Here is a 27868-nt window from a genome sequence, read left to right on the forward strand (position 1 = left end):
TTTGGCTGTAATTTGAAGCTGCTGTTCATCAGTGTAGCCTGGAGGCTGGGGAATGGCGCTAGAGACCAGGAAACTATTGTGTGGTCGTGCACAAAACTTTTTTCACTCTGCCTCAGCTGCTCCAGCTTGAAAATGTGTCCAATCCTTAGCTCATAGGGAGGATTAATGAACGTTTGTGAAGTGTTTGAAAAACTGAAATAGCAATGTGAGTGCTAATTATGATGTTCTAGTAAATTGCTATGCATAGCTAATAACACCTAGCACTTAGTGCTTTGTAAGACATCAAACATGCTCTGTCACTGATGTAGCATTGCCTAGAAGATGGATGGTTCAATATATTTTGTAGCGGGAGTGCATTGCATATATTTAAAATTACTAAACCAAGGAGTAATATTACTTAGCATTGGTTTCAGAGTAGCAGCCGTGTTAGTCAGTATCCGCAAAAAGAACGAGTACTTGTGACACCTTAAAGACTAACATATTTATTTGAGCATAAGCTTTCGTGGGCTACAGCTCACCTTCATCGGATGCATAGAATGGAACATATAGTAAGAAGATGTACACACACAGGTTTCAATATGATTAGGTGACACCCTCATAGGACCTAATCTCGTTAGCCACACCATCGGGGTTGGTTCACCTGCACATCTACCAATGTGATATATGCCATCATGTGCCAGCAGTGCCCCTCTGCCATGTACATTGGCCAAACCGGACAGTCTCTATGCAAAAGAATAAATGGACACAAATCTGACATCAGGAATCATAACATTCAAAAACCGGTAGGAGAGCACTTCAACCTCTTTGGCCACTCAGTAACAGATTTAAAGATGGCAATTTTGCAACAGAAAAGCTTCAAAAACAGATTCCAACAAGAAACTGCTGAGCTTGAATTAATATGCAAACTAGATACCATTAACTTGGGTTTGAATAGAGACTGGGAGAGGCTGGGTCATTACACATATTGAATCTATTTCCCCATGTTAAGTATCTTCACACCTTCTTGTCAACTGTCTAAATGGGCCATCTTGATTATCACTACAAAAGTTTTTTTTCTCCTGCTGATAATAGCTCATCTTAATTAATTAGCCTCTTACTCCACCTTTTCATGTTCTCTGTATAATATATATATATATACACATACATACATACACATATCTATCTATCTTCTTACTATATGTTCCATTCTATGCATCTGATGAAGTGGGCTGTAGCCCACGAAAGCTTATGCTCTAATAAATTTGTTAGTCTTTAAATTGCCACAAGCACTCCTGTTCTTATTACTTAGCATTGTTATAGTACTTTTCACTTTCCAAATGCATCTCTTTTCTACACCCCAGTGAGAGAGGCAAGTAGTAAAATACCTTGTATATCTGTAGCATCTTCCATCTAACCATCTCCATATAGTTTATGAACATTCATGTTGGTCTCTCACAGTCTTTTCAAATTCCTCCAGGCTCTTCTCTTCACCAGGCTTTCATCTCCCCACACTAACTCTGTTGAATAACCTTGATGATGTCCCTCCTTTATGGAACACCATCTCTAAACCTTTGTCAATTTTTCTCTCTCGCTCCTTCAGTTCCCTCCTAAAAACTTCCTTTTGTCATCTTGCCGAAATAAAATAGTGGAACTATTAATATATATGTGCCTTATTGAGGTACTGCATGATCTTTATTGTTGTTTTTATCCTTCCTCTCCTTGGCCATCGTGTATCTATTAATGACCTGTTCTTTTTATGTAAAATGTAGGTTTTACTCTGTTTAGGATAGGAGAGCAATGATTAGAACCACCTGTCTTGTTCATGGTCCACAATACCCACACTCTCTCCTAGTAGTGGCTCACAAGTGGCTTGTTAACCAGGGCAGTGTTCTCTCTTTCTCGCGCGGCCACGGAGTAGAACCAGCAGGAAGCACCGGTGCTCTGGTAATGAACCCACTGTGTTCATTGCCCTTTCTGACCCTAGTGGAGGAGGCAGCGGTCCATGGCAGCAAGGGTGGAGCAACGTGAGCATGGGAGACCTGGCTCACTGAGAGAATGGAAAGGTTAAATACCCACACTGTGTCTCAAAACTTTCTGCATGTGATTGTTAAGTTACTTTATTATGAGGACTTACCTATTTGAATGCCCACCTCTTCCCTTGTCTTTCCTTCCTGTGTACCAGTCAGTGACTAAGGATTCCTCCCATAAGTTAGGTTTTTAATATAAATCTCCCTGTATATACAGTGGTATTAAGAATAAAAAACTTCTTTGGACCATCCCATCCCAGAAAGTGGAGGGATGGGGGGAATTGTTTTGCTTTTAAATAGTGTATAGTCATAGTACTTGTTTATGCAGCACTTTCCATCTTTAAAGCACTGAGCAAGAATTAACCTAGTTCCTTCTGTATATCCCTGTGTTACACTAGGAAGGGAAGTTTTTATCTGCATTTTAAAGTCCAAGGCCACGTAATCAGTCAGTGTCCAATGCAGGAATAGTACTCAAGAAATCCTTGTTGCCCCCTAAATGTAGTTTGTATCGCTGAATTCAGAGGATCTGTCTACACAACAGTTGGGTAGTCTGATTGCAGCTTGTGTAGGCATACCTGAGCTAGCTGTGATTGAGGTAGTTTGCTAAAAATAGCAGTGTGGCTGCAGCAACACAAGCTAGCCTTCCAAGTACAATCCCAGCTATACATGCTTGTGTGGCTAGGTACACACTTGGGCAGCTAGCCTGTGCTGCCACTAATGCCATCACAACTACACTGCTGTTTTTAGGGAGCTAGCCCAGATATTGCAACAAGTGCTGTCCCAGTAGTAGTGTAGACATACCCTTCGTTCAGCTTTTTGTGGCGGTATGTTAGTTCCTTGTATGCCTTTTCATTTAGAGCTACTGTTGAAGTTGTGTGTAGCATTTCAGATTTATGGTGAAACGGATTGTGTTGACTATTCTGTTATCTTAATAAACCATCTGGAGGATCCCCATTATTATTAAACTGGCTAACTGGTTGACAAGAAAGTGAAACTTTAACATGAACTGTATATCTCCTTGATATCTGCAACCACAAATGAGGCCCGTTGCTTTGCAATCATGCATCTTTAAAATCAACTTCCAAATCCTTGCACATATGGACAGAAAATGCCCCCTGTCTTACCCAGAGGTTTTCTATCTGGTCCCCCATCCCTATGGTATCTGAGTATCTTGCATGAGAAGTAAGAACAAAAATATATAAAAATCTCTTCCACCTCTGCTGGCAGGAACTAGCTTAAATCTATTTTTGAGACTTTAAAAAAACCAAACTACATATAAAAAGTGAATACTCCTCTGTTTAAGTGGGTTATTGCAGACACGCTAAGTTGAAGAGATGGGTTTTGCATTTGGTTTTGAATGGTGGTGGTTTTTATTTTGTCTGGTGTTGAGTTCCATAGTTTTGGTCTCACGTCTGTGAAAGGGTCTGTCTCCTGTGGATACAAGTCTTGCTGGCAGCATCATTTTAGCAGTGGAGCGAATCTGCACCATGAAATAGTTGTCAAAGAAGGAGAGGGGCCTCTTGGTAGCTTGGGCCAATCCCATGCAGAAATTTGAAAGGCAGCATGAGCTGGGCTCTCTGTTCAATGGGGAGCCAGAAGCATACTGAGGTAATGTATTTCTAGTGACTTAGCGAGCAGGTGTGTTGCTAAATCCCAGCCATAAAATTTCCCTTCTGCTACAGAGTTGCTTCTGCTGCTGTATTTGTTTCAGACAGTCTGTGTTCTTCTGAGCTAGTAAGATGCATGATTTATTCACTGTACTACACTAATACCGACAGATTCCTCATAGGGCTGTTAAGCGATTTAAAAAATCGCGATTAGTCGTACTATTAAACAATAATAGAATACCATTTATTTAAACATTTTTGGATGTTTTCTACGTTTTCAAATATAGAGATTTCAATTACAACACAGAATACAAAGTGTAGAGTACTCACTTTTTATTTATTTTTTATTGCAAGTATTTGCACTATAAAAAACAAAAGAAATAGTATTTTTCAATTCACCCAATACAAATACTGTAGTGCAATCTCTTTATCATGAAAATTGAACTTACCAATGTAGAATTATGTACCAAAAAACCTGCATTCAAAAATAAAACAATGTAAAATTTTAGAGCTTGCAAGTCCACTCAGTCGTACTTCTTGTTCAGCCAATTGCTCAGACAAACAAGTTTGTTTACATTTGCAGGAGATAATGTTGCCCGCTTCTTGTTCACAATGTCACCTGAAAGTGAGAACAGGCGTTCTCATGGCACTGTTGTAGCTGGTGTCGCAAGATATTTATGTGCCAGATGCACTAAAGATTCATATGTCCCTTCATGCTTGAACCACCAATCCAGGGGACATGCGTCTATGTTGATGATGGGTTCTGCTTGATAACAATCCAAAGCAATGTAGTCTGACACACGTTCATTTTCAGTATCTGAATCAGATGCCGCCAGCGGAAGGCTTAATTTCTTGTTTGGTGGTTCAGGTTCTGTAGTTCCCTCATCAGAGTGTTGTTCTTTTAAGACTTCTGAAAGCATGCTCCACACCTCGTCCCTCTCAGATTTTGGAAGGCACTTCAGATTCTTAAATCTTGGGTCGAGTGCTGTAGCTATCTTTAGAAATCTCACATTGGTACCTTCTTTGTGTTTTGTCAAATCCGCAGTGAAAGTGTTTGACATGAACAACGTGCTGGGTCATCATCCGAGATGGCTGTAACATTAAATATATATCAGAATGCATGTAAAACAGAGCGGGGACATACAATTCTCCCCCAAGGAGTTCAGTCACAATTTTAATTAATTCATTATTTTTTTTAATGAGTGTCATCAGTATGGAAGCATGTCCTCTGTAATGGTGGCCGAAGTATGAAGGGACATGTTTAGCATATCTGGCATGTAAATACCTTGCAATGTTGGCTACAAAACAGTAACAAGTAAACAGTCTTATTTGTCTTAGCGATTGGCTGAACAAGAAGTAGGTCTGAGTGGACTTGTAGGCTCTGAAGTTTTACATTTTTTTTTTGAGTGCAGTTATGTAACACAAAAAAATCTACTTTTGTAAGTTGCACTTTCACGACAAAGATTGCAGTCACTACAATACTTGTATGAGATGAATTGAAAAATACTATTTCTTTTGTTCATAATTTTAAAAAATATATACTTTGATTTCAATCAACAGAGAATACAATATATATGAAAATGTAGGAAAACATCCAAAATATTTAATAAATTTAAATTGGCATTCTATTGTTTAACAGAGTGATTAAAACTGCAATTAATCGTGTTTAATTTTTGAGTTAATCGTGTGAGTTAACTGCGATTAATCGACAGCCCTAGTTCCTCATTCTGCTAGATGTTGTCAAAAGGCAGGGTTATTGTGCTTCTAATGTGATTTTTTTTCCCTACTGTGATTGTAGGGGTGAGAACTGGGTTTTTTTTGTTGTTGGTTTTTTAATCTTTTTGTTCTGTGAATCTCTTTGGAAGAGAGAGAGAATCTGTTCGGCCTTTTCCCAATCCTCTATTTCCCTATGATTTTCTCTGTCTGTTATCATGGTTTTGTGGACTGCAAGGAAGGACTTCCCAAGCTGTAATTTGAGAAATGCTGGTGTGAAATATGAAGGCTGTTTATTCAGCCTTGCAGTGTTCTATTTGCTCACTCTGCTGGGGCAAACCTTTTCTTTTAGGAAAACCCAGTGAAAATACGTTCTTTCATCATCATGTGTAGAATAGGGAAGTATAGAGGGATTTTTCCTTGGTTGGTAAATTTTCATGACCATTTTTGCAAGGCTGATTGATTTAAGCCTTTGGTATGTTACCTAACATTTTGTCCTTCCTGTATGATAGATGTATTTTCAATTTTAGTTTGTAGTATAGATTCATAGATTAGAAGGCTCTAAGGGACCATTGTGAAATCTAGTCTGACCTCCTATATAACATAAGCCAGAGAATTTCCCCAAAATAATTTTTGAAGATGAATGTTTAGAAGAACATTGAATCTTGATTTAGAAGCTACCAGTGATAAAGACTCTACCAAACACTTTGGGGAATTGTTCCAATGGTTAATCACCCTTGCTATTAAAAATGTACATCCTATTTCTAGTCTGATTTTTCTCTAGCTACAACTTCCAGTGTTGAATCGTGTTAGATTGCAGAGCCCTTATCAAATATTCATTTCTCATGCAGGTACTTATAGTCTGTAATCAACTAACCTTCTCTTTATTAAACTGAAGAGATTGATCTCCTTGAATCTATCACAAGGCATGTTTTCTAATCCTTTAATCATTCTTGTGGCTCTTCTCTGAACCCTCTCCAATTTATCAATATTTTTCTTGCAATGTGGACACAAGAACTGGATGCAGTATTCCAGCAGTTGCACCCGTGCCAAATACAGAGGTAAAATAACTTCTCTACTCCTACCTGAGATTCCTCTGTTTATGCATCCAAAGATTGTGGCTACAACATCTCATCTGGGAGCTCAGGTTCAGCTGATTATCCACCATCACCTCCTCATCTTCTTCAAAGTCACTGCTTCCCAGGATAGAGTCACCCATCCTCTAAGCGTGGTCTACATTCTTTGTTCCTTGATGCATACATTTATATTTAGCCATATTAAAAATCATGTTGTTTGCTTATGCCCAGTTTACCAAGCTATTCAGATGACTTTGTATCAGTGACCTGTCTTCTTCGTTATTTATTATTCCCCAATCTTTGCATTGTCTGCAAACTTTCAGTGGTGATTTTGTTTTCTTCCAACTCATTGATAAAAATGTTAAATAGTATAGGGCCAAGAACTAATCCCTATGCGGCCCCAATAGAGAGATACTGTTTCTCTATTTACAATGACATTTTATTCTGTTTCCAGGGTTTGATAAAAATAGCAGTGGAAAGTATTTTTTTGCTGCAGCGGGAGGACTGATGTGGTAACAGAAGGGCTACTGTAGAAACGGGATTTAGTGAAAACTTGAAGGATAGCCATAACACAAAGGAGGTTTAGTTTCTTTGAAGAATGGAAAATTATATTTCAGTTGGAAACCACAATAAAACCAATTGGAAACCATTATTGTTTATCAAAATTGCTGACCAACTGTGAAGCATAGGTCAGGTCATTGCATTCAGGGAGGTAGATCTCTGGAAGTCATCCTGCCGTGTTTTGTAACGGAATGGGATGAATAAACCATACAGATGATCCTAAAATCCAGTTGTTTTAAGCCTAGTGTTGACATTTTTGTATCTTGATATTGCAGGAAGATGGATGTAATTCATGATCCATGGAACATTTTCTTGGGACATATTAGGGATTTTGGAAAAAAATTTTATACGAGATGTTACAGGGGGTAGCCAGAGAGGGGAGGAAATTTCTCTTGAGGATTTGGAAGAGAAACTACAGGGAAGATAAAAGCTGTTTGATTGCTTATACAACTTGTGCATGCTCCCCTTTTCCTTCCGTCTACACGTATACCTTGGGGCGTGAGGATGTTGCATACTGAAAATCTAAAGGCATCATGACTGAAACACTGAATTTACTGTAGTTGCGGTCACGTTTTTTGAACTTATGCTTTTCTGTTATTGAAGGTAGAAATATGGGCAAAGTAGATCAAAATCGGTCTGGAACCTCTCCAGAGGCTGAATAATGAAAAAAATACTTTGTTTCCTCTTTTGTCTGGATTTAGGTTTGGAGTGATGTCTTCATTCTTGTTCCCTGAACAACAATCCAGTTTTTCAAATATCTCCTACATGATAGTCAGCAGTTGTTCAGTTAAAGCTGCCTGCCTCTAGTTAAGTGAGCTATTGTTGCAGTTTGTATTGTCTCATTATTAGTAAATGAAGAACTATGAAATAAGATTAATTCATTCTCCTGTAATACAGGGTGCAGATTGATTGGGCCCTATGTTCAACTGCATCCTTTGGCTACTTAGTATGCAGAGTGAGAGCACAGCTGATCAACTCCCTGTGTTTACTGTTTATGTACTCTGGGACTAGCCATTTCTATTCCACTACCAAGGAAGATAAGTGTGCAAGAAAATATTGTGGGTGCTTGCAAGTCGCAGAGTTTTTTTTTTAGTGCCAATTTCATGAACTGTTTGGGCCTGTAGCTACCTGTTGATAAAGTGCTTAATGTTGTAAGTTCTGGACAGCTCTGCTCTTGAATTTTATGATCATGCTCTTTGAGTTTCCCAATCAGCACTGAAAAAAATGCAGTGGATAAGTTGATAACGTGGCCTTTCCAAGGGGGTTACAGCGGACTACTGTTGCAGATCTGCTTACATACTTTAAAAGCAACCCGAAATACAACCCTAGATCCTTTGAACTAGAGAGACTGTCCAATACAAATAATGCCTCAATGGTCCATGAATTCAGTACTCTGATTGACATGGACTCTTTATTTCAATGGCCCTAGGGGTGTCCCAAATCAGTGTGTTTACTTTTTGCCAAAATCACATAGGAAGAGATGGACCTAATTACTCCTTGTGGCAAGGGGAGTGCTTGGGATGCTTCCCCTGGGAAACTTGACTTGCACTTAATTTTGTCTTTTTTTAAAATATAGTTTCCCCTCTCAAAGCACTGCCACTTCTTTACAGCTTTGAAGTAGACTACTGCATGTATCTGTCCTATCTGACGATGACATCACAGTATCTCAAATGTTCTCTTGTGACTCTGAAGTCCGATCTATGAGGAGCAAGGTCACGAACACTTGGCCATTTTTTTTATCAGTTTCTGTCTCAAAGTGTTGACAACCTTTATTGATAGTTGCTCTCCATTCAGGTCTGTTCTTGGCTTTGTCTTCCAAGTTATCAATATTTGTGGCACATGAGTTGAGCTTCTGCTTACGGGTGTCATGTTTATATTGACCACCCTTCCTGCGCTTTCCAAGTTTCAACTCACTATAGAGGACTTTTCTGGGGAGTCTCTCATCACCTATTCTGACAGTGTGATTTGCTCATCTAAGCTGATCTTTGATGCTCATTGTCTTGATGTTTAGATGGGGATTAGGTCCTGGTTTGAGCAGGGGGTTGGACTAGATGACCTTCTGAGGTCCCTTCCAACCCTGATATTCTATGATGTTAATGTTTGAGACTTTGTGTTGCCAGCAGATCTTCAGAACAGAGCAAAACAGCACATGTGAAACTTTTCAAGTTGCTTGATGTGTCTGTAATAAACTGTCCTTGTTTTGCACCCTTATAAAAGGGATTTTATCACTGCTATTGTATATCACCAGTTTTGTTGACATTTTGATGGTATGCTGATTTAGTGTCCTGTGTTTTCCAAAAGCCTGGCTTGCCTTTCCTATTCAGTTTGATATTTTATGATCCAGGGATCTGTCAGTTGAGATTGTACTGCCTAGTTATGTAAAGTGATTGATATTCTTTAATTTTGTACCACTGATGGTGATGTTTAGTTAGTGGTTGATGGGATGGTTGAAAGAGGACTTCAGTTTTTTCCAGGCTGTTGGTGAGTCCAAAGTGTTTAATTGCCTATGAGAACCTGTCAAGGATAGGCTATAGGTCACTTTCACTGTGACTAAGTAGACTACAGTCATCTGCAAAAAGGGCTTCACATATGAGCTCCCCAAGGACTTGTCTTTGCAATACGTCTTTGGAGATTGCATCAGTTCTGTATCTAATGCATATGCCCTTTGGAAGATTGTCAGTTACATAATTCAGAACAGCTGAGAGAGAGAGACTGAAGAGGACTGGTGCCAACATGCAGCCTTGTTTCACCCCATTAAACACCGTGAATGCTTTCCAGTGGCCACGCTCTGAGAGTACTTGACCAGTGGAATTGACAAGTGATGTTAACAAATTTGGTGGGGCAGCCAAACTTTTCTAGAATTTTCCAGAGGCCATTTCTGCTCAGTGTCAAACACTTTTTTTTAGATCAATGAAGACAGCATACAGTTCCATGTTTAGTTCAATGCATTTCTCACAGGGAAATTGTCTGTTAGCTCAGGTTGGAGCTAACTCCGCCTTTAGTCTCTGGTAAAAGCTTCTCTTGTACTGTTTCAGAATGAGGATTTTATGACCTATGGAAATAGCAGAGAGATTCCATACTCAAATCTGTTGCCTTTATTTTTGTGTAGTGTAACTAAGATTGTATCTTTGGGAAATAGAGAGAATTTCTCAGGATTTCAGATATCCTTATTTATATAGATAGTTTAGTTTGGGGATCTGCAAGTTTAAAGATTTCATGCTGTCTTTGCCTGGTGATTTATCTGGCTTCATTTGTTTGATAACTTTCTGTACTTCCTCAGTGGTAGACAACTAGGTGGTTTCTTCATGTTGTAGGTCTGACTTGTGGAAGCCAAATGGAAGGAGTCTCAGAGGGAATCCCAACTCATGTATGGATTGACTGAGGAATACCCATGGATTGACTGAGGAAGGGTGGTTGAGAAGCTCAGTAAAGTGCTGTACCCATCTTTCAGAGTTGTCTCTGTTGTCCTTGATTAAGGTAGATCCATCTAAACTCTTTAGTAGAGCTGGTCCTGATTTTGATGAGCAATAAATGGCAACTTTAAGTATCGATTTAATGCTATATTTCTTTTTCTTCTGCTTCCTTTCCCCACCAGTTATTCTATAGAACATGAAGCCATCTTTGAGCCTTGGTTGTAGATACCTGAATTTGTCTTTCTTTTATGATGATTCTTTGTTGTTTTGCTAAGACATAAGCACATCATTCTTTTCCTCAAGGATCTTTTTGATTTCATCATCATTTTCATCAAACCAATTCTGGTGCTGTCTTTGATTTCTTGCTCAGTTTCTTTTGAGGCTTGAAAGATCCCTGACTTGCATTTATTCCATTTTTTGAGTGAGTTATTGGGTGGTGATTTACTGCTATCAGATTTTTCCTCTATGGTTTTCTTGATGAAATGGATGTCTCAAGTGCGTTTTTTTTTTTTCAATTTCAATTTAATCTGTTCAGCATTGTTTTGTTGAAAGGGTAGAGCATTAATTGAAAATGGTTTTGATCATCCCATGGTCAGTCCAACAGTTTGCTCCTCGCTTTGCTCTGGTGAGCTTAATATCTCTTATTGCTCTTTTGTTTTACAGTGATATAGTCAATGAAGTGTCAATGCTTTGATCTTCAATGTATTCACAAAGTTTTATATTTTTTGGCTTGCCTGAAGATTGTGGTGGTAATAATGAACTCGCACTCGGCACACTTGCTGCGTAGGAGCAGACCGTTGTTGGTCATTTTTCTGACTCCATTGTTCTTTATTAAACCACTCCAAGCCATGCTCTTTTCCAGCTCTGGCATTATAGTTTCCCCCAGAAGTATGAGTTTTTCTTTACTGGATTTAGATTTGATTATCATCCAAATCAGAATAGAACTGTTCTTTTATTTTTTCAGTGCTGTTCATGGTTGCAGCATAAGCACGGATAAGCATTTCAAAATGTGTCATTTTGAGCAACCAGTGTGCCAGCTCACTTGCATGCAGATTTGTGACTGTGGTGCAGTGTTCATTTACACCTGTCACTTCCCCACTCCCCCATTGCCATGAGACTTTGTTAATGATGCGCGAATGCCTGTGCATGAGGTTTTTTTAAGTGAGAAGATTGTTGCACGGGGGGGGGGCAATCTCACTCTCTCAGCTGCTGAAGTCAAAGACTGGTAGCAGGAAAGGTTGCAGAGACTGGGAACTTCAGTAGCTGCGGCGGATAGCCTGTCTTTTGTGCCTTCACAAGCTTACATATTCTATAATACAGTGTTGCAGTGTCTTTCTACCATTAAGACGTTTCCTCCACCTGGTCCGTCAAAGCAGACTTACTATGCTGGGGCTAGGCATTTCCCCACATAGCTGCCTTCTACTTAATTTAGTCTGCCAGTCAAAGCAGTGTCCTGGGATTTGGGACATTTCTGCATACTAGCAGATACTTGGAGCAACAGGTGAGAGCTAGATGCAAAGTGAAGACCAGTGAGAGAGAGGAACTCAGAGTGTGACTGTCCTAACTTTCAGAGGTGTACTACTACTTCTGTACTCCAAACCACTACACTGTTGTGAGAAAAGCAGAGCTTTGTTGTCTAAATTGTAATTTGACAGACACCAGAGTTCACCTGTCCCTCCCTTCTACCTTTATGGAAAGTGATCATGAGATATTCAGTAACCACAAGCAGTTAAGCTCTTAGTTTCTCATCTGAAAGGCAGTTCAGCAGCATAATACCTCCTTAACATCATTCTCTTATATAGAAATCTTGGCTCCCTCTGAGGTTGAACAGATGTTTCTAGCTTGACCAATGAAATTGCTCTACAAAGATAGGAAAATTTAAACTTTGATCTTGAACAAGAATGATACAAGGTTTGGAAAACACGCCTTGTAGTGATGGACTCAAGGAACTCAATCTATTTAACTTATCAAAGAAAAGGTTTGTGTGACTTGATCAGTGTAACTATGCATTTGGAGAACAGAAATTTGATAATGGAGGATGTGCTCGGGTTCAAACAGGAATTAATTCATGGAAGTTCTAAAGCCTGTGTAATGCAGGAGGTCAGACTAGATTGATCAGTGGTCCCTTCTGACCTTGAAATCTGTGACTCTATGGCCTTAAAACCTATCAATGAATCTATTAATCATGGTGTTTTCCTCATTTTGTGGTAAGAACCAAGTTCTGTCAATGTTAGAAAAAATAACATGAAGTCTGAAGAGCGCTTGGGAGCCAGAAATTCCAGTGTTGTGATCCTGGCTCTGATCAGACTCGTTATGTGGCCTTGGGTAGGTTATGGAGTCTCTTTGTGCCTCAGCGTGTCTATCTGTAAAATGCAGATAATTTGCCTCCTTCACTGAATTATGTGAAGGTTATTTAATATAAAGTAATTCAAAGACCAAATGTATTTTATATGTATTATTATTAATATTATACAGCAAGAGAGAATATATGTATTTAGATTAGACACACATTTTCCAGACATAGTTCATTTCATTCCTAGGAAACATTTCGATTCTTTTAGAGGATTTTTCTTGAATTGGGGCCACTGCTGTGGTACTTTTATGTCGCCAAGTTCAATGTTCTTCTGGACAGAATAAAACGTGTTTATGGATTTTGATGACATTAGAAAATTCTTGGATAGTTAAATTTGCTGTGTTACGGGAAAATGAACAAAAGTCTGATTCAGTTGAGGATGACTGACCTTGGGGGGGAAAAATCAAACATACCAGAGTTTTGATTACTTGGAAAGTATTTCCTTGATTGTCTTTGGCGTATATTTATTGTTGTATTATTACATTATTCCCCAGTAGCAAACATTATAGTTAAGAATGAGATGTGGTTTTGGTCCCCCACTCCTGACCTTCCTCCTCCCCCTGCATTTTTGCTTCTCGCTACTTTCTCAAACAAAATACTTCTAGGCTTACATTTGTGTTCATCCCAAAAGTGAATTTGTTTGGAACGTTCAAGCAACATCGGTTCAATTATTTTGAGTTATATAAGCATGACAGCCTCCCCCCCTACCCTTTCTATAAAGGCTTCAACTTAAATTGTAACACATAATTCAAAAACAGCTGAAGCTAAAGCTAGTATTATTTTTGTTAAAGATCGAAAAATAAGTCATTTGAAGAGTCCTGTTAAATTTTTAAACTTATGAGCATTAATATTTGCAATTTTTGTACATGCAGGTTAGAATTCTGTATTTTTGGATGTATTTTGGTTCCATCAGGAGCTTTTTAATGACCTGAAAATCAAAAAGTGGAAACATGGACATTGTCAAGGATACTCACCAGCAACCACACACCACACAACAGAACCACTAACCCAGGAACCTATCCTTGCAACAAAGCCCGTTGCCAACTCTGTCCACATATCTATTCAGGGGATACCATCATAGGGCCTAATCACATCAGCCACACTATCAGAGGCTCGTTCACCTGCGCATCTACCAATGTGATATATGCCATCATGTGCCAGCAATGCCCCTCTGCCATGTACATTGGCCAAACTGGACAGTCTCTACGTAAAAGAATGAATGGACACAAATCAGACGTCAAGAATTATAACATTCAAAAACCAGTTGGAGAACACTTCAATCTCTCTGGTCACTCGATCACAGACCTAAGAGTGGCTATACTTCAACAAAAAAGCTTCAAAAACAGACTCCAACGAGAGACTGCTGAATTGGAATTAATTTGCAAACTGGATACAATTAACTTAGGCTTGAATAGAGACTGGGAATGGATGAGTCATTACACAAAGTAAAACTATTTCCCCATGGTATTTCTCCCTCCCACCCCACCCCCCACTGTTCCTCTGATATTCTTGTTAACTGCTGGAATTAGCCTACCTTGCTTGTCACCATGAAAGGTTTTCCTCCTTCCCCCCCCTGCTGTTGGTGATGGCTTATCTTAAGTGATCACTCTCCTTACAGTGTGTATGATAAACCCATTGTTTCATGTTCTCTGTGTGTGTGTATATAAATCTCTCCTCTGTTTTTTCCACCAAATGCATCCGATGAAGTGAGCTGTAGCTCACGAAAGCTTATGCTCTAATAAATTTGTTAGTCTCTAAGGTGCCACAAGTACTCCTTTTCTTTTTGCGAATACAGACTAACACGGCTGCTACTCTGAAAATTGTCAAGGATGAGTACAAAAGAATACCACAAACATGTAGAGACAAAATCAGAAAGGCTAAGGGACAAAATGACTTAGCAAGGGAGGTAAAAAGCAATAAGAAGAGGTTCTGTAAATACAGTAGGAGCAAGAGAAAGATGAAAGAAAGTAGGTCCACTATTAAATTGGGAAGAAGAGCTAAAAGCAGATGACATCAAGAAGGCTGAGGATTTTTATGCCTATTTTGCTTTTTTCATTATAAAGGTTAATGGTGACCAGAGATTCAACACAATTAATATTAACAATAAGGGAGAAGGATCACAAGCTCGAAGTGGGAAAGAATTAGTTAAAGAATATTTAGATAAATTAGATGTATTCAAGTGGGCAGGACCTGACAGAATTCACTCTAGGGTACTTAAGGAACTAACTGAAGCAATCTTGGAACTGCTGGCAATTATCTTTGAGAACTAAAGGATGGGTGAGATCCCAGAGGACAGGAAAGGGGCAAACATGATATCTTTCTTTTAAAAAAAAAAAAAAAAAAAAAAGAGGAACAAAGAGGACCCAGGGAATTATAGACCAGTCAGCCTAACTTCAATACCTGGAAAGATACTGGAACTAATTATTAAACAATTGATTTGTAAGGGATAACAGGATAAGGAAGAGCCAGCATGGATTTGTCAAGAGCAAATCATGCCTAACCAACATAATTTTCTTCTTTGACAGGATTACTGGCCTAGTGGCCAAGGGGGATTTTCATAAGGCTTCTGACACATTCCCCCATGACATTCTGATAATAAAACTTGGGAAATGTGGTTTAGGTGAAATGACTGTGTGTTGGTTGCGTATCTGGTCGAGTAGTTATCAATGGTTCACTGTCAACCTGAGAGGATATATCTAGTGGGGTCCTGCAGGGGGTTTGTTCTGTGTCCAATCCAGTTCAGTATTTTCATTAATGATTTGTATACTGGAATGGGGAGTATGTTTGTACAATTGGCAGATGACACCAAGCTGGGAGGGGTTACAAACACATTGGAGAACAGGATTAGAATTCAAACAACCTTGAAAAATTGGAGAATTGATCATTGAATTTCACCCTGTTGATTTCAGAAGATATGTGCAGAGTACTTCACTTCGGAAGGAAAAACCAAATGAACAACTACAAAATAGGAAATAACTGGCTAGGTGGTAGTACTGAAAAGGATCTGGGGGTTACAGTGAATCACAAATTGCATATGTGCCAACATTGTGATGCAGTTGCGAAAAAGGCTAATATCATTCTGGGATGTGTAAACTTATGTAAGATATGGGAGGTAATTGTCCTTCTTGGCAGTGGTAAAGCCTCAGCTGGAGTATCGTGTCCAGTTTTGGGTGCCACACTTGTTAGGAAAGGTATGGACAAATTGGAGAGAGTCCAGAGGAGAGCTACAAAAATGATGAATCATTTACAAAACCTGACCTCTGAGAAAAGGTTTAAAAAAACTGGGCATGTTTAGTTTTGTGAAAAGAAGACTGAAGGAGGACTGGAGAGCTGGTTGTCAAATATGTTAAGGGCTGTTAGACAGAGAATGGTGATCAGCTGTTCTCCATGTCCACTGAAGTTAGGACACAAATTCATAGGCTTAATCTGCAGCAAGGGAGATTTAGGTTAGATATTAGGAAAAACTTTTTAACTATGAGGGTAGTTAAGTACCGGAACAGGCTTCCGAGGCAAGTTATGGAATCCTCATCACTGGAGGTTTTTAAGAACAGGTTAGACAAAGGCCTGTCAGGGATGGTCTAGGTATATTTGGTCCTGCCTCAGTGCAGGGAGATGGATTAGATGACGTCTCAAAGTCCCCTTCCAACCCTATATTTCTGTGATTCTATGTTTACCTAGAGTGGGTTAGATTATTTTCTGTTCAGGTTTTTGTACTGTGCCCATCACTGTGGTATCTAGGTTAATGCATTTGGGAGCCTGCAATTACAAAGGTAACTTGGAGGTGTTACGAAAGACCTCTAACAGCATCTCTCTCTTTCCCTTGGAACAAAACATAACTCTAGTTTCCTGGCGCTGTCTAAAGACATTGAGTGCAAAAAGTAGCAGTACGTTGTTAAATCCAAGACATTTCAAAATAAGGATTTGACTGCAACTTGAACTTGCCACTGTTTCACATGGTAAACCCATATTGCACATGTGTGGCACTTCCTAATCCTTTTTTTCCTTGTTAAATATATATAGTAATTTATTGCACACACATTACAACTAATTTTTTATCTTTGGACCACAGTAAACTCTTTTTTCTTTTTTTTCTCTTTCTTTTCCTTTTCACTGTGTACACCTTTCACACACTTGTAGACAGGTATTTATTGTATCTCCTTATTCCTTGCATAGCTGGTGAACATGCATTTAACTTCTCCTAACCTTCCCTCACAAACCGATCTCTCCAGCTCCCATAATTATTTTTTGTCCTCTGGTGTCTTTTCAGTTTGTCAACATCCTTCTGGTTTATTGTGTCCAAACTGAGCTCTTGCCAGTGTCCGGTAGAAATGAACTGCCATGTCGTATTCCATGACGTGATCCTTCTGAGTAAGGAGTCCCAAATTACTTTGGCTGTCTTTGCTGCCATATTAAATTGCTGGCGGATACCTTACTTTCTGGTCCATTGTAATCCCGTGGTCTCTTTTGGATGCTATATTTTTCCATGTGTTTTTCTCTCATTGTTACAGACATATGAAGATTTTTCCTTGCTGATTCTGATTTTAGTTTCTGTTCAGGTTTCAAGTTCTCTAGATCACTTTTGTATTTGTGTCCTCACTGCTGTTAGGAGCACCTTCCAGTTTACCATCCATTTAATATAGTGGCTAAATGAAACCAAGTCTTGTGCTTATTTCTGTCAAATCCTACTAGACACCTCCCAAATTCATCATGAATCTTGGTTTATAGCTCTTAAATCAATTTTCAATCCATATGATAGTGGAGCAGGTCCTCAAGGAAACCATTTTGAAGCACTTGGAGGAGAGGAAGGTGATCAGGAATAGTCAACATGGATTCACCAAGGGCAAGTCATGCCTAACCAACCTGATTGCCTTCTATGATGAGATAACTGACTCTGTGGATATGGGGAAAGCAGTGGACGTGATATATCTTTACTTTAGCAAAGCTTTTCATACGGTCTCCCACAGTATTCTTGCCAGCAAGTTAAAGAAGTATGGATTGGATGAATGGACTATAAGGTGGATAGAAAGCTGGTTAGATTGTCGGGCTCAACGGGTAGCGATCAACGGCTCAGTGTCCAGTTGGCAGCTGGTATCAAACGCAGTGCACCAGAGGTCGGTCCTGGGGACGGTTCTGTTCAACATCTTTATTAATGATCTGGACGATGGGATAGATTGCACCCTCAGCAAGTTCACGGATGACACTAAGCTGAGGGGAGAGGTAGATAAGTTGGAGGGTAGGGATAGGGTCCATAGTGATCTAGACAAATTGGAGGATTGGGCCAAAAGAAATCTGATGAGGTTCAACAAGGGCAAGTGCAGAGTCCTGCACTTAGGATGGAAGAATCCCATGCACTGCTACAGGCTGGGGACTGATTGGCTAAGCAGCAGTTCTGCAGAAAAGAACCCGGAGATTACAGTGGACGAGAAGCTGGATATGAGTCAGCAGTGGGCCCTTGTTGCCAAGAAGGCTAACGGCAAATTGGGCTGTGGTATTAGGAGCATTGCCAGCAGATCGAGGGAAGTGATTATTCCCCTCTTTTCAGCATTGGTGAGGCCACATCTGGAGTATTGCATCCAGTTTTGGTCCCCGCACTACAGAAGGGATGTGGACAAATTGGAGAGAGTCCAGCGGAAGACAACAAAAATGATCAGGGAGCTGGGGCACATGACTTAAGAGGAGAGGCTGAGGGAACTGGGCTTGTTTAGTCTGCGGAAGAGAAGAGTGAGGGGGGATTTGATAGCAGCCTTCAACTACCAGAAAGGGGGTTCCAAAGAGGATGGAGTTCGGCTGTTCTCAGTGGTGGCAGATGACAGGACAAGGAGCAATGGTCTCAAGTTGCAGTGGGGAAAGTCTAGTTTGGATATTGGGAAACACTATTTCACTCGCAAGGTGGTGAAGCACTGGAATGGGTTACCTAGGGAGGTGGTGGAATCTCCATCCTCGGAGGTTTTTACGGCCCAGCTTGACAAAGCCCTGGCTGGGATGATTTAGTTGGTGTTGGTCCTGCTTTGAGCAGGGGCTTGGACTAAATGACCTCCTGAGGTCTCTTCCAATCTTAATCGTCTATGATTCTATGATAGTGCTTATGTAACCCACTGGTCAGTGTGTATTATGCTTACTGAGGTTCACAGGGTTCAGATTTCTAACGACTTTCATCTTTAGAGCCTTGGAAATCTGCGGATATCCACTTTATATCCATAGAACATTTTTGCGGATCGGATGCGGATACAAATTTTGTATCCGCGCAGGGCTCTATTCATCTTGGCAAGCCAGGCTGTTTTATTCAAGCTGTAGAGACCCATATTTTCAGCTTTGGAGATTCCCAGTTCATTTCTTAGTGCTGCCAAAGATGGTGGCTGTCAAAGTTGTATCCATGCCAGTTTGAATGAATTTGGTGAGGAAGATTTTCTGACGCACTCTATCAAGTGCTTTATTGATTTATTTCCTTCACTGCGTCCACCGTTGCTTTCACAGGTTTCATCATCTGATTGCTGAAGATGTCAAGTTTGTATAATATGATTTCTTTTTTACTAACTTATGCTGCTTATCTATTCCTTTTATCTTCTGTGGTTAAAGCTTTTCCTCCATCACTGTTTGTTCCTTTGTTTCTAAGGTTGGCAGTTACATACAATGGGTGGCAATTTCCAGGATCACTTTCTTTGTAAAAACTGATGCAATGCTTTCTTCAGTCCTCTGCAACCTCCCAATTAATATCTTAGCACGTATACAGCACTTCTCATTCATAAATCTCAAAGCAGGGTTTGGCACCACCATGTTGCACGATGGACACTTGACAAAATTACTGTATTTAGTGACGGGCATTGAGGGGTGGGGGAGATGGTTGTCATTGTCATTCAGTTTTTTGAAAAATTACCACGAATGCTTCACTGACCCCGTCTCAAAGCACTTTACAAAGATGGGTCTGTACCATTATTCCCCCTCCCCCCTTTTTTTTATTGGGGATGTGGGTGAATGAGGTAGAGAGCTTAAGTGGCTTGTCTGAAGTCACACATCGTATTGGTGGCAGAATTTAAACTAGAAAATGGGACACTGGACTATGAATTAGGAGACCTATCCACTGGATCACCCTTGCCTCATGATTACCAATAATAAAGTAACTTCTTTAACTAGCTCCCATAATTTCCTAGGTCTTCCTCATTTAGGACCTGCTAACTTTTTTAAAAGATCCAAATGCAAGATCATAGAATATCAGGGTTGGAAGGCACCTCAGGAGGTCATCTAGTCCAACCCCCTGCTTTCATTGTGGCTTTAGAAATGCCTTTGTTCATGCAGGTGATTCTGACACATTTCCAATTGGAGTAGGAGTACACAATGTTGATCTTCTGGATAAGTAAAGAGGGGGAAAATCACAGTATAAGGAATAGGTTCAAAAGAAGTGCCCTGATGGTGCTCGGCATCTCTTATGTTTGGACCCTAGGAAATCTAGATAGCATAGTACAGTGTGGGAAGGCTGGAACATTCTAAGCAAGGCCATAATTAAGATGCAAAGCACAATTTCTAGGAAAGAGACCAATGCAATTAATAAGAAGCAGCCAATATGCCTTAATTAGACACTGCTGAGAGATCTGAAGGTAAACATTCTTTTACTGGAAAAGGGGAGGTGAAACCGAACAAGCATGACAGTTAAAGCTTGCAAGGAAGAGAGCATCAGGAGTAGTTTGTGAAGGGTCAGGGTGGGGCTAAAGGTATAAAGTTTTTAACTATTATATAGGGGGAAGAGAATTATACAGAAGAAATAGGTCCTCCCTCAATCATTGGGGGAGCCTCAGCAGCCAACAGTGTGCCAGGTGCTGCCAACAGACATTGGAATCAAATCCAATTTAATTTTCCTTCGATAATTTTGATACCTGTTAAAAGGGCTGTATTGACCATGAGTATTCTTACTGAAACCTGAACTACATCCTGCAATGCTTGGACAGAATGAGAGGATTTCTCAAAGCAGGTGGTTATCTCTTTTTAAAAACCAGTATTGAGCAGATCAGGCAGACCATCTTCAGAAAGTGGTAGCACATTATAGACGGTCTCCTGTTGGCATGAGCATACTTGGTTACCCGTTAGCTGACCTTTTGTTTGAGCTGAATGGAAATGATCGGTAATTGTGCTCCATCTGTAGATGGTTAATTACCAGTTCACACAATATGTTGTTATGGGTCATCTGTTTCCATTTTCATCATAAACAGAAGTAAATGTTGAGAACATATTTTTCTACATCCAGTTTCACTTGTTGTGGATACTTAGAATAGTTTGCAACCCACATCTTTTGCTTTTCGATTAGGACTTTGGCCAGAGAATCCTGTGACCATTTCAGAATTTTTTTTCAAGTGCCCTGGAGGTTGCATTGTAGGGACTTTCCTTATGCAAAACATAAAAGCACTGTTTTTTTCAAATTGTAACCATATTTTTCATTAAAATCGGCTATAGTCCCAGTAAACAATCGACTCCGAAAATTTTCCAAATGCTTGCCATAGTGCTGTTTCTATTTTTATTGTTTAAAAAAAGCATTTTTAAAACACAGCTTAGCTTATAATTAAAAGAAGTGATAGAGTACATCAGAAAAAAATGTACAATGCATTTAGCTCTTTATTACAATATAATTAAAACCTACTGTATATCTTAGTGCAAGATTATTTTTGCAGGGGTGTCTGCATATTCCTGCCATTTGGTTTATCATGGTTTATCATTTCTGTTTTTGATGGTTACTGACTTCCCAATTCAGAAGGATTGCACAAATGTTATGCATTTGTTTATATATTATGTATACTCTATAAATGTATGCCGTTACAGAGAATTTTGCGCCGGTATCTCAGTTGCACATGTAAACATTTCTGATAGTCTTCAGAGTCCGTTGAGAGCTAGACTTCAGTGGTTTTCTTTTTAGTCCCCATTCACAAAATCCCATTGGCTAAAGGGGAATTACAGCATTTAGGCTTTTTTTTTTTTTTAGCTGAGGTGTATTTAAGGGAATATATTTTTTGAACTATCTTTTCTACAAAATTGAACTTACCTGTTTTGTGGGAAACAAATGTGGGATTATTGTAAATAAGAAATTTTTCTGATCCCTGGTTGTTGTAGTCTCTGGCTAGGCTTCTAAGACCCTTTTCCAGTCCCTCAAGTGCAGCTCTTTCAAGTGGCAGGCCTGGGCGCCCACTTCTCTTCAGAGTGGGATCCTGCAATCCAACCATTCTGACTGTGTCTCCAGGCGTTCTGATTGATAATTGTTACTTAGCAGGCCCAATGAGTTTTCCTTCGGGGGCCTGTGCACGGTAATAGTATTCAGGGACACAGAAGCAGCTTCTTTAAAACAAAGTGTGGTTTATTTTGCCATACGGAGACTTAAAACGAGCCCTACATGCATATTGTCTTACCAATGCTTGACATTCCCCTTGAGCCCTGGGACAGGCCTGATTTAGCCCTAGTGCCCCTCCCTTCCTCCGGGGCATCATATTACAACCTTCTTGCTACAGACCCCTGCCTTCTGGTGTCCGACAGCCTGCAGCTGCTGACCACTTCCCCCCTCCCTTTCTGTAGAGCAGATCCTTCAACAGACCTGTCTCTTTTGACCTTCAGATTCTCAGCTTTGGAAGCATCCCTGTTGCCCCTGTTGTGCTGAGAAGTCCTTCTGCATGGTTATAAACCGGTTGTCATGTTTGAGGGGATGCTCCTTACCCATGTCATTGTTTTTCCTTTCTTGTCCAGTTTCTTTAGCAACCCTTCTGAGTTAACTATGTATTTAGCCAGGGTCATATCACGCAGATGCACTAGAGACATACAATAGTTGTAAAAATAATAAAAATGTTTCCCAGTTCTCCACGTTAGTATCTTATGGGCTGAACTAAATGAGAAGTTTGAGTGGTTTGCTAGAAGTTTGCTGATTGGATGTCCTAAAACTGTGAAGAAAATGGGCCTTTCTGACAGGAGAGAGAACACTGCAGAAGGCCGAAAATGCAGACCACACAGGAAAGAACAAGCACAAATACCTCCCGCCCACCCTTTAAAAAAAATAAGTGTAGTGCCTGTAACCAGGACTTCTCACTAGAACAGTCTTCCTCATCCTCAATATGTTAAATGTCTAAACCAAGACATCCTATGACAACTCTTTAAATCACCGAAATGTGCTATAATGAATGGACTCTTGCCTTTGCCAAGGAATAAAGGAAATGTCTGGAGGATTTCTAGTAGGTGGCCATGAGGAAGAAACAATTTCTAAGAGAAAAAGGCAACTAAACTTTAGCTGACAAACTGTTGTTAAGCAAGACTGGCAGGTCCTACTTATTTTTAACACAGCGCAGTAGCTAGGAGAGAGGAGGCTCATTAACAGAAATGTTTCAGCAACCACATGGCATGAGCTTTCACATATGAGATTGTGGATGGAGTTTAGGGGAGCAGAAAATCAGGTTGTGACCTTAAACCACTAAGCATAAAGAGGAATATAGTACAGATTAGAGAGCAAGTAAACCATCACCTGCTATTGCAAGATCCTTTGCCAAGCTTTTCTTTTAAGGAGATTGAAATAACAAATCTTTTAAATCTTCAATATTTAGCAATATTACAAAACTGCTGACTATTACTTTGACGTTTACTATGAGATATTTCTGTATGTGCATAATGTTGTTAACCTAATTGTTTAGAAAAAAAATCTTTGTAGCTACACAGAAAGAATCACAGAGTCAAGAAATGCTGTCTTTATTTATTTATTACCTGATTTTCCTTTCTGGAACTGATCTAACCCCAAATCTTCCCCACCCAAAAGAAGTTATTTGGGTATCTCTCTAAATGGCTTTTTCTCACTCCAAGCATCTAGTTAATACAGTTGGAAAAGTGTTGATATTATTGCAGAGTAGCAGCCGTGTTAGTCTGTATTCTCAAAAAGAATCTGAATGAATCTGATGAAGTGAGCTGTAGCTCACGAAAGCTTATGCTCAAATAAATTTGTTAGTCTCTAAGGTGCCACAGGTACTCCTTTTTTTGTTGATATTATGAAGTTGTATTTAAATTTTTATTACTAGATTTAGTTTTTCATGCATTTTAAGATTTTATCATCTAATCTGTTCTATATGGGCTTTTTATTTCATGCTTATCACTGTAGAATCAGTGTTATCTGCATCTTCCAGTACTGTATTAAGCCTGTCTTTTCACCAGACAATTCCTTTCTCTTGTAGATTTAGGTCCTGATTTTTATAGGTGTTGCTGTGCTCAGCATTGCAATCCCTAACTGATTTAGGAGTCCAAGTCTCATTTTCCACAGGGACGTAAACACTTAAAAGTCTAAATCTCATTGATCTAAATCAGTGGGAGTTAGGCTCATATATTTTTAGGAAAGATAGAGGATCTGCACCCTGAGAGTATGCCTAGAAGCCCAGAGACAGCCCTAGACTACCTAGACCCAGCAAGCCTAAGAGCACATAATTTGGGTGTGTTATAGCAGGGTGACGGAAGGCCACAAGAGAGAGCTCAGTCAGGGCACCTGTCCTGGCCTGAGAAGAAACTCTTTGGTGAATCTTAGGAAATCTCTGGTCTCATGGACCCAGCTTGCTCACTTTCTTGAGTGAGGTCTGCTGTTGGATCCCATATGGACCCTGTAACAACAGACAGCAATCTCTTTGGATGAGGTCCCATATAAACCAGTATATTTGCAGGGCAAGATGTCAAGGAGCCTGAAACATTTTCACTTCAACAGACTGAAAAGGATAGCGATTCACCCTACATTTCTGCTATTCAAACCTCAGACTTTACAGAACCCCCAGTCCTAAAGCGCGTCATCACTGAATGCTTCAGGGGCAAAGAGAGTATGGACACTGCACACGCCCCCTCTCGCTTCTCCAGCACAGGTATAAATAGCAGTGTAGACGGTGAGGCATGACTTAGGTTAGTAAAAATTTGCATGAAGTCTATACCCTACGCATCTCTATGCTCACCCAAACCATAACTCCTCATCTACACTGCTGTTTTTAGCAGTGTAATGTCCCACTGACTCCTGGCTGCTGGATCCTTCCCCTGCTGCAGGGAAAGACTCTGGCAATGGGGAGCTGCTGAAGCTTTCCCCAGATGCTGGAGCCTTTCACTGACATGTGTAGATCATACCACAGTGGACACAGCTTGCTTTCACTGTGGTATATAGCTACACATACCCTGTATGTTGCTGACACTGATGTGTAGTGTAGATGTAGTCCTAGCGTGTTTGGATTATGTTGTGTTGGTTTACCTAGGCAGTTTGGCTCTGCTGTTCCAGTATATGATAGGAAATGACAACTCAATCAACAAGTATTTATCACCAGAATGTGGATAACATCGTAATATATTCATTTATTACACCTGCGGTGCCTCTATTCTACAGTAAGTAGAGATCCATTAACACTAGAAATATTTGTGTTCTCTGTTCATTGGGATAACAACTTTGTTGACGCCTTTCCTCTGGGAGGCTGAGAAAAGTACAGACACAAATGGAAACTATTTCTTGTATCTCAGGATGGTCATGGAGAACCTGGATTTTTTACCTGTCTCTGACACGTAGCCCGACTTTGGCCTTTTCCTCTCATACATAATTTGTCTTGAGGACTGCTCTAAGTTCAGTAGCCTGTCCCTGCACAAGTGTCTTCTAAGAGTTTGAGCCTGACGAACTGATAGCTTCTGAAGATTCCCTTCAAAGACTCATTAGGTGTCATTCCTCCCTGAGAAGATAAATGGGCTGTCTCTGCAATGCTCCCAGCTCTTGATAGTCTGGGAGCAAAGCAAGATTGCCAGCTTGGCCACCAAAGTAAACTTGGAAAGCTATATTTTTTGCTTGTTTGTTTCTTAATTAACTTTTGCATCTGAAAATCTGCCCAGGCAAAAAGTTCCAATTTACCCCAAACCCCCCAAAAACACAAACCACCCATCTACAATTGATTCTAGACATACTTCCCAAGCACGATGCTAGTATTTGTAGCATGTTTTAAAAATAAGACCAGAAGAAGGAAAAGATCAAGTCAACATTTTACTAGCCACACACTAGGTTGAGTCTGGGTTGAATAGAACAGCAATTAGCAAAGCCATGATTGAAATCATTGTCTGTATATTCTCTGTGTTGAATGGAATGTGATTGTTTCACTTAATCATTTATAACTAGTTGCAGTAGTTCTACGGAGTCAATACAGATCCTCAAAATGTGTTTCTATCCTGGGAAAAATTACTAGGATTGTCATATTTTGCACTTTCAGTGATTTGCACAGAAAACTTGCTCAGCGGATTATGCTTTGTGCCAGTGTCAGGGCTGTAAATTCACCCTAGGAGCTGCAAATCAAGCTGTGCTCTTTCTCCATCCCGCCAGTCACCAGTGATACAGATTCTGCAGTTGGACGATGTCAATGCATGAGTCAGTTACAATCCAGCCTGCTCTTCCACAACCATGTAGAACCCATCAAGTTAACATTAATGAGATACTTTATTCATGATACCAAAGCTGAAACTCATTTTTCATAAGATGTGACTCGGACACATTGAAAGCAGATATGTCAGGCACTCAAAGATCTGCCAGGTGTTGAAATTAAATCATATTTAATACTTCTTGAGTGCCTTTCGTCAGAGGATTTCATAGCATTTTTTGAACATCAGTGAATTATGTGTCTCATTACTTTCCATTTTACCAATGGAGAAATGAAGGAAGACATGGTTTGGGGTTTGCCCAAGGTCCAAGAGGAGCTCCGTGGCAGAACAAGAAAGATCCCAGGTACTGACTTTTAGTTTAAGGCCAGTTAGTTACAAAACAAGCCCTCTTCTCTGCTCTCTTCAGAGTCCCATTCTAATAGGCTCTGAAGTTTTCAGTTGGTTTACTGACAGAGAGCAGTTTACTGCTATTGCCGATGGTTGCATATTTAGTGTCATTGGGCTATCATCCATTTAAAAAGAAAAGGAGGACTTGTGGCACCTTAGAGACTAAGAAATTTATTTGAGCATAAGCTTTCTTGAGCTAAGCTCACTTCGTAGCTCATGAAAGCTTATGCTCAAATAAATTTGGTAGTCACTAAAGTGCCACAAGTCCTCCTTTTCTTTTTGCGGATACAGACTAACACGGCTGCTACTCTGAAACCATCCATTTAAAGTACACTATCTGGAGACCCAACCTGTTGTGAGTTACCAGCTTGAGGAAAAAATAATTTCACTGAACATCACAAAGCAGCTTCATTTTCTACCACCATGGGTAGGAAAAGACTGATATTTTTTCTTTAGTCCTTATTTTGTGGACTAATAAGTGGCACACACAAAGACAGTAAATACTTGATACTCACTCCCGGGTTTTTTAGCAACAAAAGATTCTGCAATTTGTACAGAATCAGCCAATGGCACCCCGGAGTTAAGGGAAGTAGTAGCGAATGCACTGTCACCAAGGCTAGCTGGAAGAGAAAATGTTGGTAGTGATTTAGAAACCGGATTCTAAAATTACCTCATTGAAGAGTCTCCCACTGAATATTTATAAAACTGCAAGTCACAAAATCAGTTAACACAGTTAAGTCTCCAGGAAAGGTCGATCTCAGTCATGTGATATATAGCTTAGTATTAGTTGCTGTGGTCATGTATGCGTCGCTGTATTCCCGTTAGCAATCTATTCTAAAGTGCTCTGGGCTATCTTTGGTATGAAAGATGCTACATACAATTTATGTACTGTCACTTTGCTTAGCTAGCCATTGGTGTCTAGGTCCTAGGTATTCATATCACAAAATTCACAAGTTGAATTGATACTAATTAGCATCCTTTTTTTGACAGTCTCAGCAGAAAATAAAATGGCAAATGACTGGCCATGAAAACTGGTGGTCCCTTCACACAAGTCTTTAGGCACTACCACTGCTCTTAGTGTACCTATTCAGAGGATGTCTTCATCCTGGGCTCACCAACGACATTTAACCCTCCCCCTCAACTTTTAAAATTCATATGTATTTTTATTTCTTTACTGTTCAAAGAAATATGACAACTCGTGTGTATGCTTCCAGAGAAGTGTGAATTGAAGGAGGTTACGTGCCTGAGAATGACTCTTGAAAAAGTATTTGTAAGACAAATAGAAGTTCAAGGAAGATAATGGGCTAATAAGAAAGATGAACTGGCATAACTGTTCCTACAGCATGCCGTCTGTCCCTCTCCCTGGAAA

At 39.9% G+C, this 27868-nt stretch overlaps 1 protein-coding gene and 1 long non-coding RNA gene across 8 annotated transcripts in view; both read left to right on the forward strand.

Moving 5' to 3' along the window:
- The window catches only part of EXOC6B (exocyst complex component 6B), a 456300-nt gene that overhangs the window by 155669 nt on the left and 272763 nt on the right, over positions 1-27868 (forward strand). The window lies entirely within an intron of this gene.
- Positions 4534-12622, forward strand: LOC122459766. The gene is made up of 3 exons (XR_006280656.1): positions 4534-4665; positions 12355-12360; positions 12611-12622. It is a non-coding gene; the product is annotated as an uncharacterized LOC122459766 (long non-coding RNA).

Source organism: Dermochelys coriacea, chromosome 4 (assembly GCF_009764565.3).
Source record: "Dermochelys coriacea isolate rDerCor1 chromosome 4, rDerCor1.pri.v4, whole genome shotgun sequence".
NCBI lineage: Eukaryota > Metazoa > Chordata > Testudines > Dermochelyidae > Dermochelys > Dermochelys coriacea.